Genomic DNA, 16,841 nt, shown 5'->3' with positions numbered 1-16,841 from the left:
CTCTGACAGCACTTTTATTTATCTTTCTTCTAGGACATCTAGAGTGGCTTCTCAGTTTTTCTTCTAAGAGGGCTGATTTTTTGAGGCTTTTAAACGCTGGGCTGGATAAAGAATATAGGATGAAGAAAGGACTTTTGGTACTGTGTTATCAGGCTAGCTGGCCTTTTCCACACCCTGGCGTCCTGAACCCATCACTTTCCTTCTCAACGTCCTTGGATACACCATATTGATGTATAGGGTCTTGTGATTCCTCTGTAATTCTTTTGGGATGAAATGAATTCTTTCTTTCTCTCTTTCTCTCTCTCTGCTCTTCCTTCTTTCATTTCTCTCTTAGTGTGCATTTTTCTTTGTCTTTCTCCCTGTACATGCCACCAAAAAAAGTCTTCATTTTTCGTTGAGTCACTTCCACATTTCAGAATAATCTTGGGAAGATGTATTTCTATGGGGTAACTATAAAACCTAAACTATCTGTAAGTTCCTCCCTCCTCCATGGTGAAAGTTACATTCCATAATCAAGATGGCTTTGGATCCCTTTCCCATATTATTCTGATATAGTATGTTTTCACACTAGACTGAATCCATTTGGCTAGAAATGGACAGATACTATTAGCTTGACCTTTAGGAGGTAGGATTACAGTTTTATAGGGTAGCTAGGAAAGGTCTTTGAAACATGCATAATGAAGTTGTGGGGTAGAAAGAAAGAAGACTTTGGGATTACTCCACCTTTGTTTCAAATTTCAAGTTTGCCACTCACTGTGTGATATTGGGAAGGTTACTGTAACTTCTTTAATCATCCATTTCCTTATTTGAAAAATAGAGGTAATCATATCTAATATCACAGGATTGTTGAAGTCAAAGCCCAGCCTTGAGAAGATGCCTAATAAATGTGAACACCTCAATTTTCATGCTGACAAGAAAAGCACCAAATCTTATAATCTTCTTTCCTATTAATTGCACCTACAACTTATTGAGGGCTTACTTTTTGCTAGCCACTGTTCTCAGCATTTTGTCTAACTTAATTCTCACTACAATCCTATGATCTAGGTACTAGCTATACTTCAAGCCGACTAGTGAACAACAGTGGCTGTTGTGGGTTTAAGTGACTTGCTTGAGGATGTCCAGCTAGTAAGCAACTCAACGTGAGAGTTGGACTTGGCTTCTCCCTGGCAAGCTGACTCCAGAACCCTCTCCCTGAACTCCACTCCACACTACCTCCCTATAGCATATATTTCGGGCAAGGATTTTCCTGCACCCAAAAGCAGAATGTCAAAGATACAGAAATTAAAATAACTCTTCTGTGATCAATGAGAAGAGATTAGTGTTTCATTAAGAGCCGCTGTTGAATTGAACCGCCATTGAATTGAACAAGGGCTCTTTCCTTGGATAATTATTGTTTGTATTCAGCTTAGACTCATTGTCTGCAGGTTCTAGGATCAGTCATCACAGGTGGAAGGCATAATTTTCTGTACTGCTACGTTAAAGCTGAACAGTGCCAACAGCCAGGCATCTGCAGTAATTGCTTTCATGTATCAAGGTCTTGAGGCATGCCTGTGAAAGTTACAGGAATAATATGGATTTTTTAAGAATGAATTAATTTATTGAAAATTGAACAATGTTTTGGAGGTTAAGAGTATTTAAAAAAATTTAAAGTCTAGTTTTTATAGAAAAAATAAAAATGTCTTCCAAAGAGTAAACCCCTTTTCCAAACTTTCTCTTCTGTTACACTATGTCAACATATGAACTGATGAAGCAAAAAGTGTGAGTCCAGAAATGCCAAAAATCCAATTTCTGAACCACAACATACATGGGTAAAAAAACCAGAGATGATCTGTAGGCAGTCGATTAACATGGTTCCTGAACCTGGATTGCTGAAATTCAAGCTGAATCCAGCTTACACACTGTACCCCAAAGTCTCAATTCTCTTCAGTAGGTTTCCTCTCCTAGGTTCTTTCAGAATCTCTGTTAGAAAATGAAGATGAATTTGCTTGTGATGTGTATATATGTGTTATGTGTGATGTGACATGTATATGTGTGTATTTGTAAGTGGTTTGGGGGTGTGTATATGTGTATTGTGTTTGTGCATATGTGTTTTGGAGTGTGTGTATATGTGTGTGGCATTTGTGTATTTGTATAGGGGACATATAGATATATGGTGGCTGTGTATGTGTGGTGTGTATTTGCACACAGTGTGTGCATGTTTGTGATATGTATGTATATGCATTTGGATTTGGAGTTTGTGTGTTCTGTGTTGTGCATTTGGGCATGGGGGTGTGTTTGTATGTGGTTCATATGTGTATGTAGTGAATTTGTATGTGTTATGTGTACATGTGCGTATGTGGTGTATTTGTATGTAGTGTGGGGATATGTCTATATGTGTTGCATATGCATATGTCTGTGTATTTGTGATATATGTGTGTATATTTGCATTTGGGGTGATGCGTATATGAGTTTGTGATAAATTTATGTGGTATGTATAGTCTGTGGTATGTGTTTGCATTATGTGTTTATGTTGTATATGCACGTGCGTGGTGTATATGGTGTATGCATGATGTGTATATGTATATATTTGTATGGCATGCAGTGTATGTATTGGTATGTAGTAGTGTGTGTATGCCTGTGGAATGTGCATGTGTGTGGGCTATGTATTGTGTGCTTTGTGTATATGTATGTGTGTTTTCATAAAGCATGTGTGTGTTTGGGGGTCTTTTATTGGCGTGTTAGTGTGAATATGTGTGATATATTGTATTTGGTGTGCATATGTCATGCATGTGATGTATGTGTGTGTGTGTGTGCTGGCATGTACACATTATAGCTGGGTACATATATGTGTGGGGTGGAGGGAGAGAAAGGGTGTATGTGGTATAGTTACAAATAGTCATTTATCCATTAGTAGTTTCAGATTCATTGAAAGGCTATTCAAAGCTATTATTGCAATTAGTTCAGTCTTGAAATAAGCTAAACACAATAGTATCCCCAAAATAATTCTGTTTCTTTCTCTTGGCTCTTCCAAAGTCATGATAGGCTGTGGACAGGAATGCCTAACCAGTTGGTTCTAATAGGCTTCCTTGGCTCCCCATGTCCTCTGGGGAGCTGGCTGATGTTGCAAGGAAGTGAAGGAAAGGCCTCGAGGGCACTGTGAGAGTGTTAAAAAAATAGAGTAGGCCGGGCGCGGTGGCTCACGCCTCTAATCCCAGCACTTTGGGAGGCCGAGGGAGGCAGATCACGTCAGGAGATCGAGATCATCCTGGCTAACAAGGTGAAACCCCGTCTCTACTAAAAATACAAAAAAATTAGCCGGGTGTGGTGGTGGGCGCCCGTAGTCCCAGCTACTCGGGAGGCTGAGGCAGGAGAATGGCGTGAACCCGGGAAGCGGGGCTTGCAGTGAGCCAAGATCGCGCCACTGCACTCCAGCCTGGATGACAGAGCGAGATTCCATCTCACAAACAAAAACTATGTGTGTGTGTGTGTATATATATATATATATATATATAGAGAGAGAGAGAGAGAGAGAGAGAGAGAGAGAGAGAAATTCATCAATTTGTATATGCACTTCATTGCAAATCAGAGACATCATTACGTTTTCATTGGCCATAGCTCTTCTTCAAAGTGGACCAATACTTCAGGTTGATTTTGTTTGGCACAAATTTGGTCTTCAAAATTGGATAGGGTCTTATTTCTCAGTTTAAAAATAAACTTGGCCATCTGCAAATGGCTTGACAAAGAAACCCCCCACAGCCTCCTTTGAAGCTCTGTCATCTTCATATCTGAAAATAAAAACTATGTTTTCTGGCTGCTGAAAATTCTTCTTTAAATTTCTTAATATCAATTTTTTATTAGACTTCTAAAAAATAAGCTTGTCATGGACCTGAGGCTCAGAGACAGAATGTGAATACAAACACCGCTTGCTAAACATTCGTGCCATTTGTCCCTACATGCACTCTATTCAAAGAGTCGATCTAAAATGCAATTTTGAAACTGAAACAACAAACCTTTTCTCAGAATCCTCTGGCAGGGAAGCTGAGGTAGCGCCAGTAAGAAGTGCGCCAAATACTAATTACTCCCTTGAGAGCCAATCATTCTGCACAAACCTGCATAATGTTCCATCTCCTGAGCAATACAGATGCTGACATATTTCTTGTCTTGTTGTTCCCTGCCATTTAAAGATGTTGCTATTTGTTACACACTAAGCAGCAGGGAAGAGAGAAGCAAATGCACTTCAGTTACCTGGGCAATTTTTATAAATAACCAGTAGATACGGTTGTTTTGAAAGTCTTTCTTCTTATGTGTCAGTGCATACTTGATATTCTGCTTGATATTCTTAGGGCTTGGAGCCTCACTAGCAGGGGTCACTCAAAGGGGCCTCAGGGACCAGGCTACAGCATATGGAAAATGAATGATCAGGGCTTGATTCCTACCCTCCCTAACACCCATTACCTTAAATAGAACAGCTTCACTTAAAATATATTTTTTAATACTAGGATTTTGTATAACATTTAATTCAAGAAAAGAAAGAATAGATTAACTCACTGACTTTAAGCTTAAAAAGTATAGGGACTCTGAGTAATGAACAAGGATTTAGGGATTGCCTCCTATGTATGAATGGCAGGTGGCCAGCTCACTAAATATTCACAACAGCCACCAAACTACCCTGATCCAGCATCCACTGCCGTTGACACTATAGGAGTCATCTTTGATTCTAAACCTCTTTATTGCCTCATTTTCTACCCTATTAGAGACATAATTAACTCACAATGGAGCTGGAAAGATATGAAGGAGGTAGACCATGAGTGGTTTTGAAAGCCAGGTTAAAAAGGATAAACTTTGTCTTCAAAGCCATGAAATTTCATAGATACGGTTTCAGCAGGTTTGAGTTTTAGAAATTATTGTGATTGCTGGGTGGAAAATTAATTGGAGAGTGGCAAGACTGGAGATAGAGAGTTGATATATGATGTTACTGCCCTTTTATTTTCCATTTGCCATCTGAAAAAATGTATCTCTGTAATAGATGATAAGGGTAAGCAAAAGCCATGCCAACAGAACACTCATGAAATTAAAAAAGAAGGTCATCTATTTACTCATTCAGGTATTTAATTCATGTATTCATTCAATTTATTTAACAAATATTTGAGTGCCTACTATATGCCTGGCCTTGTTCTAGGTGCTGGGGACAAATGCCACTGCCCTTAGGGAGCTCACATTCTAGAATGGGGAAGACAGAAAACAAGTAATGTTTAGTCTATTAGATGGTGATAATGATAGAAGAAAAATAAAAGAGGGATGGGGCATGCAAAGGGTTGCAGTGGAAGTTGGGATTCTTAAGAAAGGTATGATGGCCATTGCAGGCCTAGGGAGGGGACATTTCAGTAAAGACCCAATGGAGTGAGACTCCAATGAACCCAGTGAAGTTTACTGTGTGGGGACGCAGAGACAAGCATTGTAGGCAATGGGAACAGCAGAACAAAAGACTTGGAGAAAGCATATAACTCCACTGGCTTTCAGTAAAGAAGTCTGAGCTGGAGTTATAAATTTGGGAAATTTCAGCAAACCGGTGATATTTAAAGCTATGCACTCAATTGAATCACTAAGGGAGAGCACACAGCTAGAGAAGAAAGAACTGCAAATGCACCTAAAGATCTGTACCATCCACATCTAACCCTCTTGATATTTCCTAGATGCCCTTTATCAGGCATTCCATACAATTATTTCTTCAGTTATCTCATCTTCCAATAGCTATTCTTCTTCCAATGCAGTAGTTTTATTTTCTACTGATTTGAAATACAAATTAATAGTATTTTAGCTACATATGTGGTTTAACTAGAATTCACAGGTAACCTAGGAACCTAGTTGACATTTTCAACAATGTTTCTATGGGAACATATATTCTGAATTCCAAATAAGTGTCTTTCACATTACTTTGGGAACATTATCCAGTTTCAATTTGGAAACTGCTTGTAGTCCAATGCAGAAAAATATACATTTTTAACATCCTTCATATCTTTCTGTTTGCTCAAATAGCCTTCATATTCTTCATATAGATAATACAACTAAAATATTTGTTCCTTTGAATTTTAATATAATATGCTATTAATATTTTCATTATTATTAGGCATTTTTCTTTCTCATGTTGTGATCTTCCTCTTCCTTGGCCTTTGTCTGCCCTCACTCCCACCTTTATTGACATACATTAAGAACCATCTAACTTTGCTGATAGAATAAATTCTATTTAAGTGATGCCTACTAATTTTTATGTGTCATGGGAATCTACTCACTTCTTCCCATTACATGTCTCATTTGCCTCACATTATTACCAGAACAGACTTGATTGGTGCAGTACTTGAAGTGATGACTCTGTTTCCTCTTGTGACATGAAATCCAGATTGTTCATGACTGTAGGGGGTAGAAAAGAGGATGAGTAGCCATTGAGGTGACAGAAATTGAATGAAGCAGCAACAAATTCTCAGATTCTCATCCTTGGTTCAAATTTCTGGAACCCCTCAAAGACACCCCATCATTTGCTCTGGCTGAGCCTTTTACATAAAGACTAAACTGTATTATTCACTGACTCTGGGTAAACAAATTTTCTTTTAACATCCTTCTTCATTGTACATTTCAGAGATGCCTTTTCTGTTTGCCACTGTGACGTTTTGCATGGAATGGCTAATCTACTCAAGAGGATCTCCCAGATTAGCTTCTTTCTGTTAGTCAGAATCATGCCTTATCCTCATGCTATTATGATTAATCTCTTTGAAAAACATGAAAAACATGGAGTTTCAGTATTTGTAAGGCACATCTTTAAGTCACATTCTTTTAGTTACGCCATTCACTGAGTTAATCTTTGGATAGGGTGAAATGTCATCAATATCATCAGAGGATTTCACAATCTCTTTCATTTGTTTCAGCCCAACAGTTTTCCTCCTGACTGGGGTAAATGATCACTTTGTCCTGCAGTCAAATTCTTTAGGTCTGCTGAACTGGAAAGCTTTGATTTCTGTTCGCACTTCTGGTTCACATTTTCTTTGCTTTCAGTCTTCCATTTTTTTCTCAAGTAATTGGAAAATATTGCATGCAGGTATTTTGGTGCAATAGAAAAAGACTATAACAGGACATCTGGAGATCTGGAATGTAGCTCCATGTATCAATGGACTGATATGTACTTTATGTTTCATTTTATGCAGGATTTGCGTTGTCTTCGCTACTTTCATTATTGTGTAGTTTACTTCATGTAGTGATACATTCTCATACTTGGAAGGCCCCTAAGTGGTACTTTATTGCAATTTCAACAATGATATCCCCTTTAACACATCTTTCATTCATGGTTGTACTTTTTTGATTGAACATCTTCAGGCATGTAAATTTCTACTCCAATAATTAATGGAAAACAATAATTGCTAATTACTAATTATTTTGAAAGGAAAAATCTTAACCCAATATATCTCCTCATAATGCACTTGGAAATTATTTGAGAAGCTAACTACCATTGTAACAAGATATTGTTTTCGTTGATCGAAGGTTCTCACAGGTGGTGGTAATTTGTGGAAGATTTGAGTGCCTTTATTCCCGAGAAATAAAGTCACTTCTTGCCATTTGTGGAACTAGGACTTATCCACTTTTTTCTTTCGTTATTTGGCACATTTATAATTTTATGAATCTGTGACTTTGCATGCAGATAGGAGTGCTCTTCCAAAGGCAGAAGTTAACATGGGAGTAATAGAAAATGGCCGGTGAAGATTTTTAAAAAAGAGGAAAGAGAAAGGAAGTAGAAAAGGATGAAGAGATGAAAAGGAGAAAGGAAAAGAAATGGACAAAGTAATGGTTTGTACAGTAAAGGAACTCATAGGTTTCATGGGGTAGTGGTATGGAAATCACTAGTTATGAAATAATATTTCATCATTATTTATGAAGTTTCATTCATATATAAGAATTCATATTTAAGAATTACTTTTAGGAGTGAGTACACAGTGCTACGGAACACAGAAAAGTAATTAACATGGCCTCAGTGTAAAGATTTTACAGCAGAAGTAACACTGAAGCTGGGATTTGAAAGATAAAGGATTTTCACTGGTGGAACCAAGAGGTCAAGGGCTATCCAGGAATAAGCACCGTGTTCAAAGGCACAGATGCAGGAGAGAATGGAATATAGTGTGTTTGGAGAAGGGTGAGAAGGTGGAGTAATTAGAGTGCTGGGTGTAGTTAAAAAATAAAGCCTGACCTTTTATGCCCGCCTGAAAACTGGAATCCTCATCCCATAAGTAATGAGGAACCACTGGAACATTTTACATAAGACATTGTACATATTAGATCCATGTTTTAGAAAGATAATAATTGATAGTGTAGAAGATGAAATGGTAAGAGGAGAGGCCAAATGTCCACTTCATTGGACATGAAGTTATTTTTAGTTATTATTATTGTAATAATTTTCTTTTTGTATTTGGAAATGATTAAATTTCAGCTCTCAGGCATTTTCATAGGCCTTGGAAAAGTTCATAGGGCCAAGGCACAGTGCTTCTAGTGTTCAGTGAGTAAATGGCCCTGCACTCCATTGCTTTTCTTTTCACGCTGTTTGAAGTCCCAGAACATCACTTTTACTTGGGGACAAGAGTTCTTTTTTTCCCGACTCTGATGTACTGAAGGTAATCAGTCATGTGTTTTCCATACTCCCACTTTCCCTTTTCATTTTCTTAAATGGGTGTTATGGGCTAAATAGTGTCCCCTCAAAATTTAGAAGTTGAAGTCCTAACCTCCAATACCTCAAAATGTGACTGTATTTGGAGATAGCTTCTTTGAAGAGATAATTAAGGTAAAATGAAGTCATTAGGGTGAGCTCGCATTCCATATGACTGGTGTCCTTATAAGAAAAAATTTGGACATAGACACAGAGAAAGACCATGTGAAGAAAGAAAGAGAAGATGGTCATCTAAAAGCCAAGGCGAGAGACCTCAGAAGAAACTAACTCTGGTGACACCTTGATCTTGGACTCCCAGCCTCCAGAAATATGAAGAAATTAATTTCTGTTGTTTAAGCCATCCAATCTCTGGTATTCTGTTAAGAAACCCTTAGCCAAGGAAAATCAGAGAGCACTAGAGAAAAAGCTACAAAGCACTTATTAATTATTTTGGCACAAGCAGGGAGAATGAAGTGTGTATTGGTGAGAGCTGGCAGAGAATGTGCTGTCTTGAATGTGCTGACAAGATCCCCTTAGGCTGTGGATTGGGCTAGCAACTATGCGGGGGCCTGTAAGTGGGAATGAAGAGCGAGGTAAAATGAAGGAAAAGAGCCATTGGGTCCTCCTGGGGGAAATAAGAACACTGTGTGTGTGTGTGTGTGTGTGTGTGTGTGTGTGTGTATCTCTGTGTGAAGAATTATGCTGACCTTATGTTACTTTAAGTTAAGCACCTTTTAACCCATTATTTTATTTGACTAGATCAGAAAGGCCAGGCTAAAAGTTTTAAATATGGTGAGGCTTTTATAATTAATAGAAACAAGTATTTCTGTCTTATTTAGAGTAGAATACAATTTTAACACTTGGGTGACAGACAAAACTGACCAGATGGAAGTATCTTTGGTTCACAGTGACTAACAGCTAGCTTTGTCCCCACTCTTATGATCAAATATACATACACATTCAGAACAAAATTTTCACCTTTCTATTGAGGGTATGCAAGAATAATTAAGAAAGAACAGATACATAATCTATTGCCTTTACCTAGTTCTAATTATCTCAAGATCTCCGGGCTCTTGATAAGTTGTAGAACTCATATCACACCTTAGTTTGGTTGCAAAGTGGCAATGCCCTCAACTCTCAGGTGGCTGATTGAGGTCACATGGTATGGATAAGGAGGTAAGATTGAGATTGTCATTGCACTCCAGCCTAGGCAACAAAAGCGAAACTCTGTCTCAAAAAAAAAAAAATACATATATGGAAGCAAACTGTCTACAGATGGATGAATAAAATGTGGTATATATATGCAATGGAATACTATTCAACTTTCAAAAGAAGGAAATCCTGCCATTTATGACAATGTGGATGAACCTGGAGGACATTTGCTAAGTGAAATAAATCAGACACAGAAAGACAAAAAAAAAAAAAAAAAAAAAAGATTGTCATTAAGAAGAAAATACATAACCACAAACTCTTCAAGTATACTGTAACCTTGAATTTGATCTGGCAGGTTACTATCCATCTGTCTGTTGCTCTGGAAATGAACTGAGAAGCATGAATTCATTTCTCCAAACAAGTCAATGACAGCCAACCAAAAGTCAGAGCACTAATATTCCACACACACATGCACACACACACACAAATGTGATCTCTTGAGTATGTGGATTATTTCCAAACTGGGCAGGCACTTTGATCATAATATCATCGATTTGGGATAGGGAACAGATGGTAAGAATGGGCATAATTATTTTAAAATTTGAATGGCTAAAGAGTCTTCACTAACTAATCTTTAATATGGTGTCAAACAATTGTTTAATGGAAATTTGTAGATCCCTTACTTTTTCTGTCTCTGCTTTCATTTATGAGTATTGACTACTTATTGATTCCCTTTACCATGATGGTATACCATCACATACCAGTATATATATATATATTACTCATATATATACTGGTGAGGGACATTGTTGTTTAAGGGTTTATATGACAGAATTCTGATCTTTCAAACACTGTCACTGTAATTTGAGAAGAAGGCATGTACACCCAAGAAAAGCATTCTACTCCCTTTTCCATTCCTCCTCTTTCTTCCTTCTTCCCCTCCAACGTGAGCTCCATCTTTTACTTTTGAAGATCTCAAATATTGTAAGGTGCATTTAACATATTCATCTGGTTCAACATTACTCATCTAGTTAACATAGATTGAACAGAAGGTGTGTTGTTTTTCTTTCTAGGCCATATCCAGTAACAGAGTCTACTGCATCATATTAACTGATAAACCCAGGATGACAAGAGAAACATGGGACTCACTCTTCATTTGCATTGACTCCAGCTAAGAGCTTCAGTTTTCATGCTTTGCTTCAGAATTACTGGTGAGCCCTGTGCTAATTTCCATCTCATCCTAGAAGTCAGTTATTTTATAAGCATGTAATTGCTTATAAAAATAGCTGGGAAGGAAGAACATTTTGGAAGAGGGAGGCATATGCCTGAAAGAAGAAGGGGATGGGAATACAGTCAGTTACTATTTTGGCCCAGAGATATGTGCAGGCAAACATGTAAGTATTGTATTTCCTTGATTGTCTTAATTATTGGAGAAAGACAACTATAGTACTTACTTTCTTACAAGAAATGTATGCTGGAGGCTGCCTGCCAATGATCTCTATTGGATACTAGAAGGCATACCTGTAATTACTTTAGAGCTCATTTCTGAGATTAGAAGCCATGATCAGGTTGGTTTTAGACCACTAGGGAACATTTATGAAAATTTCATAAGTTCATGAGTTCTTATCACACTGATTATCAACCTAAAATATATATTTTTATGTTGAATTCTATATTATATTTTATGTAGGGCAGAAATGGTTGACTATTTGCAACATCATATAGTTCAATCTAATATTATTCTCATTTTTAACGATGAAAACACACCAACACACTCGCTGTATTCCTATTACTTCCCTCAACACATCTACATCCAAGCCTTCTACTTCATGGCGTAAAGCAGTGGTTCTCAAACTTCAAGGGGCAGGGCTTATAACAAAGCAGATTGCTGGCCTTCAACCTCAGAGTTTCTGATTCAGTACATCTGGTGTGGGACAGAGATTTTGAATTTATTTTTTTTCCCTCTCAGTTACCTGGAGCCTGGAGAGATTTTGAATTTCTAATACATATCCAGGTGATGCTGCTACTGCAGCTAAACCAGTGACCACACCTTGGAAACCACTGCTATACAGGGATGATGTCTCCAAGGATGCAACTTACTTTTTAATTTTTCCTTTGAATACCAAAACAACATTGGAAATTTAGATTTTCTTAAAAAATATTTTGCAAACCTCATGCTGTTATTTTAACTTATCCTTCATTTATATTTTCTTGTGCATAAGGCATAAAGTAGGAACTGTATCACCATAATTTTTAAAGACCTCAAAATCTTTCCATTTATGTGAATATAACATAATCCTAGAAAAACTATACAGTGTAAGTAATTATAAAAAACTAACATTTAATAAAGTGTTGGAATTGAGGGAGGGGTGAAAGAACTAATTAGGGGTGGTGGCTGGGTGGGATAATGCAGTGGAGAGTCACATGTCCAGTTTGAGGTTACACTAAACATTCTTCTTTCAACTCCTTCCCACTTCTCAGATACTATGAGCCAAATAGCACTGAGAAAGACCAGCCCAGAATGTCTATCTCCATTCTATGGAGAAGAAAACATTCAGAGTTAAAAAAAAAAATGGACTGACTGTAGCAGGTCTGTGTAAGAACTCAGTTAGGGGATCAGGACAAATCCCAGTCTGGTTTCAGAAGTGGGGAATAGGGCACTGGAGATGGGGCCACACACACTTTGGCCTAGCAGAGGAGAAACTCCTATCCTCAAATTTCCTCTCACTTTCACCCATGTTGCAAACAAAGACATTAGATGCAAATAGGAAATGTTATGTTTAAATTTTGACTGACCAATCAATTCTAAAACCTTGGTATGAGCAAACCTTCTAGTCATCAGGTACTCTGGCTATTAGCTACTAAACTCTTAGATAGTCAGAAACACTACTATTTTGCTTTGAAGCAGAAGCAGCATCTTTCTTGCCATGTGCTCCTCTGGACTCTCCCAGGGACTTGAGTAGTCTGTTTTTCTTTCTTTGTTTCCATGTGTCCTTGTACTTATCTGTCTTCTCTTTCTTCCAGTATCTCTTCCATTTTCTTAGTTCATGCCTTTATCTCACCAACTTCCTTTTTCTGTGTAATTTGCTTTAATACACTGAGTTTCTTTCTCTATGTGTTTTCGTTTCAATAAATGTGAAATACTTCTTAATTTATCAGGACTTTACCTAATGATTTTAGTGGGCTTTACTTTAAATGGAAAGTGGTGGTACACTGGTTTTGCTTATCCTGAAGAATTCCCTGTAAATGCCAAAGAGATACTAATATTATCCAGCATTTATAAAATACAAAGCATCTGGAGAAATTTTTTTCATAGGCAATAACTTATTCTTTAAAAAGTGAGGTGATCACAATTATCCCTGTTCCTGGAAGAATAAATTTTACAATAACTTGGGAAGTAGCTCATTGCTCAGTGGAACTGAGCTATTGAACACACAGATTTGGATTGTATACCAGCCGTGTCTCATGCAATCTGGGCAACTAACCCCATTTCTATGAACACTGGCTTCCTCACCTGTCAAAAGGTGATAATACCATCTCACAAAGTTGTTATGAGGATAAAATAAAAAAGTGTACCTTGAATGTCTATTGTTATTATTTCACTCCAAACTACCAGGATAGCATTGGTTCATTCATTCATTCATTTAAGGATGTGTGCTAGGCACTGTAAACAGAACAGTGAACAAGACTGGTCTTTGACTTCATGGAACTTATAGTTTATCAGAAAAGATAGACTAAAATAAATAATCATACATATAATAAACTTTGATGAGGCCATCAAAGGGAAATACATCGTGCAACAAAGTGTAGTGAAGGAAAATTTCATTATGCCATGAAAATGTATAATGTGGGAACCTAATGTAGTCTGCATGTGTGGGTGAACATGTGTAACTTCTTCATTGGAGTGACATTTAGCTGAGGCTTAAAAGATAAATGTGGGATTGACTAAATAGTAAATAAGGAAGAAAGAGTTCCAAACAGAAGGAACAGCATGTGCAAAAGCCTAGAAGAAACAGGAAAGAACTTGGCAGATTCAAGGAATTCATGAAAGATCCCTAAGTTCTGAAGGTTAGTAAGCCAGGGAATGAAAGACATGAGTTAAAGTTGCAGAAGTTGGTGGGAGCAGAACCACCCAGTGTCTTGCAAGCCACAGTAAAGATTTTGTTTTTCTCCACAAAGCATCTGGAAGGTTTTGAATGGACTTAAGCTGGGGGATGATTTTCTTTTTGAGTCTGCCGTGTTAGAGTAGATTAGAGAAAAGCAAGAATGAAAATGGGATTTTTGTTAGGAAGCTCTTAGAATTGTCCAGAGGAGAGATTTGGTGCCTTAGATTACAATGCTGAGAGGGAGTGGGAGTGGAGTTAAGATACTGTTAAGAGAATTGTTGGGTTTCATGAATTACTGAGTAGGTATAAGATGCAAAGATGGGATGATCAACTTGATTTCCAGGTTTTTATTTAGAGTACCTAGTAATGGTGCTTGCTGCTATTTACCCTTAGAAAAAACACACTTGAAGGGGAAGCTCATTTGTCCTGACTTGGATATGTTAAATTGAATATCCATTGAATATGAGGCCTGTCCTGTAAAATATCCAAGTAAAAATGTCTAGTGTGCAGTTCAATATAGAGATTTAAATTGGACAAAAGTATGAAAGATAATTTTTTTTGGAGGACATTTGAAATCATAGGATGGAGTGAGATACGTAGGGGGAGAAGTACATAGCAAAATTAATTGACCAGACTGACAGTGTATCCAGTGCATAGTCAATGTGTTTGTTGGGGGACGGGGCAAGGAGGGAGAGGGAGGAGAGTGGAAATTGTGTAAGTGGGCAGGCTGGAGAAGTGAATGTGTCTTTGTTGATAGGAGTCATTTTGGCTTAAAAGCTGTAATTTCCAAGCTCACCAGAATCCTTTGGGTAGCTTATTTATGGTGGGGTATAAAACCTCAGCTTTGCTTTTTCACATTATTGTCTTTTCTGGAAGTAGAAATAACAAAGGACAAATGGTACATGGAATATCTTCCCCACCCACCTACCCATCCAACCAAGGCACTCTAATATGGTAGTTAACAGCATGGACCCTGGAATTAGTCTATCTGGGTCCAAATCCCAGCTCTGTCACTCACTGTCTATGTGTGCTTGAGAAGGTCACTTAACTTCTCCGTGCCTCCGTTTCCATATTTATAAAATGGGTGTAAGAGTAATTTCCATGTTATAGAATTTTGTGAGGATTACATGAGTTAATATTTATAGGTAAAGCACTTAAGATGAAGACTGGCATATACTAATTGCTATATATAGTATTAATATGTACAACGACCCAGACATAGGCCATATGGCTCTGTTCTCAAGGATTTTACAATCTAGTGGGGAGCTCAGACAAAAAGATACAAGAAGCGGGACAGGACAAGCCTGATGAAGGCACGCAGGAGGGGAAACAAATGTTTCAGGTAACATCTAATTTGTGATCTGAAGGATAGGGAATTGCACCATGGGTTTTTGGGGAAATATGTTCTGAATTCTATAAAATGTTTTGGCACACAATGCATTCATAATAATAAAAATATTTATATGGTGCTTTATAATTTTCAAAGTGATTATGCATACTTCAACTTATTTGATTCTTTTATCAGTCTGATGAAATCAATAATTTGGAGCATTTTCTCTGGGCCACATTTTGGGGAAGAGTCTCATAAAAATAAGACACATCCCATAATCTCAAAAAACTACAGTTTAGTGGTGTTTTTGGACCCAACGTTATATATGTGAAAAATGGAGGTTTGGAAGAATTAGAGGACTTGCCCAAAGTCACACAGCCAGTAGTATAAAAATGATATGAATGCAAATCTCTGGATTACAAGTGGTTTGTTGTTCTTTCATCTTATATATAGAGGTCCTATAACTAGATGAAAAGATCTACTAATGGACACAGATTATCTGAGTTATTTTCTTCAAAATAATATTTGAAAACTGCATGCTTTGGTTTTAGAAACTCCAATACAGCAAGATTACCCCTGTGAAGAATAAACAGGACCCTCTGAATGTGTTTTCTCTGGCTTTGCAATGCCGTATCATATCGTTCACATCCTGGTAGTGTAAAAAGAATTCTTTCTGACCCTTTTTATTTAGTGAGATTCCTTCAACTAGGATGCCATGGCATTTCACAGGGACATAAAGGGAAAAGGTTGGGATATGTCAGCCCTGGGGGTACAGGTGAATGACGTCACTACTTTGGGCTTGTAGCCAACGAAAACTGCAAAGCCAAAAGCAAGCTAAGGTAGCAGGCAGTTGGGGCAGGCTGGGGTTAGTCACAAAGCTGGCTGAGCCCTGGAAGACAAGAAATCTACTGCCATTAGAGAAAGTTGGTTCAAGGACACCCAAAGTCAATGAGTTAGAGTGAAGATAAGGCCACAAGGAGTGGGAGAATAAAAGGTCGATGAGGGATCAGGCAGGCAGTACAGAGGACAGATCTATATCAAGGAAACTTGATCCCTGAATAGGCTTCCTGTTCCTGTTTCTGAGGTTTTCTTCAGCAAAAGTTTGGCAGGAGTCCGCTACAGCAGGGCAGCAGGGCAGCAGGGCTGGTCTAGACTGCACAGGTGTGAACCAGGAATGTGTTTATTTGGCTGAAGTGAGGGAGGCTAGGACAGGTTAGCCCAGCTCCCAGTGAGTCAATTGTAGAGAAACTTAAGGTGTGGGAGCAAAGCTCGTTTAGCTACAGGAGGCCAGCTTCAGAAACATGGATATACTGATGAAGATTTGTACTTGGTCAAAACACCATGGTCTGCTTCAAAGGAAAAGCCTTTAAGAAGTATTTATTTTCCTAAAAGATTCATAGTAGAACTTGAGTAGTGAGTGGCTTTTAGCAGGAGGAGAGAGAAATCAAGCCAAACAAATACTCTTTACAGTGGATCAGAAACATATATCCCACTGTCTTTGAAAAGAGAGTAGGTCTGAAAATAAAACTTCTAAAAGTTTTTGAAGACCCCCCAAAATTGGATCTCCAAACCACTCCCCAAACTGGAATCC

General features: G+C 37.9%; 1 long non-coding RNA gene across 3 annotated transcripts in view; it reads left to right on the top strand.

Moving 5' to 3' along the window:
- The first annotated feature begins 4,731 nt into the window (after nucleotides 1-4,731).
- Nucleotides 4,732-16,841, top strand: part of LOC746183 (uncharacterized) — a 118,407-nt gene continuing 106,297 nt past the window's right edge. For 2 of the 3 annotated variants that reach the window (XR_010148097.1, XR_010148098.1), the window contains exons 1-2: nucleotides 4,754-5,083; nucleotides 10,888-11,025. This is a non-coding gene — a long non-coding RNA (uncharacterized LOC746183). Of the gene's footprint in view, nucleotides 5,084-10,887; nucleotides 11,026-16,841 lie in introns of all 3 variants that reach the window. The other variant, XR_673525.4, reaches the window with a different exon arrangement.

This window comes from Pan troglodytes, chromosome 10 (assembly GCF_028858775.2).
Source record: "Pan troglodytes isolate AG18354 chromosome 10, NHGRI_mPanTro3-v2.0_pri, whole genome shotgun sequence".
Classification (NCBI taxonomy): domain Eukaryota; kingdom Metazoa; phylum Chordata; class Mammalia; order Primates; family Hominidae; genus Pan; species Pan troglodytes.
Note: the sequence above shows the minus strand (reverse complement) of the source record. Positions and strands in the feature narration are given on the sequence as shown.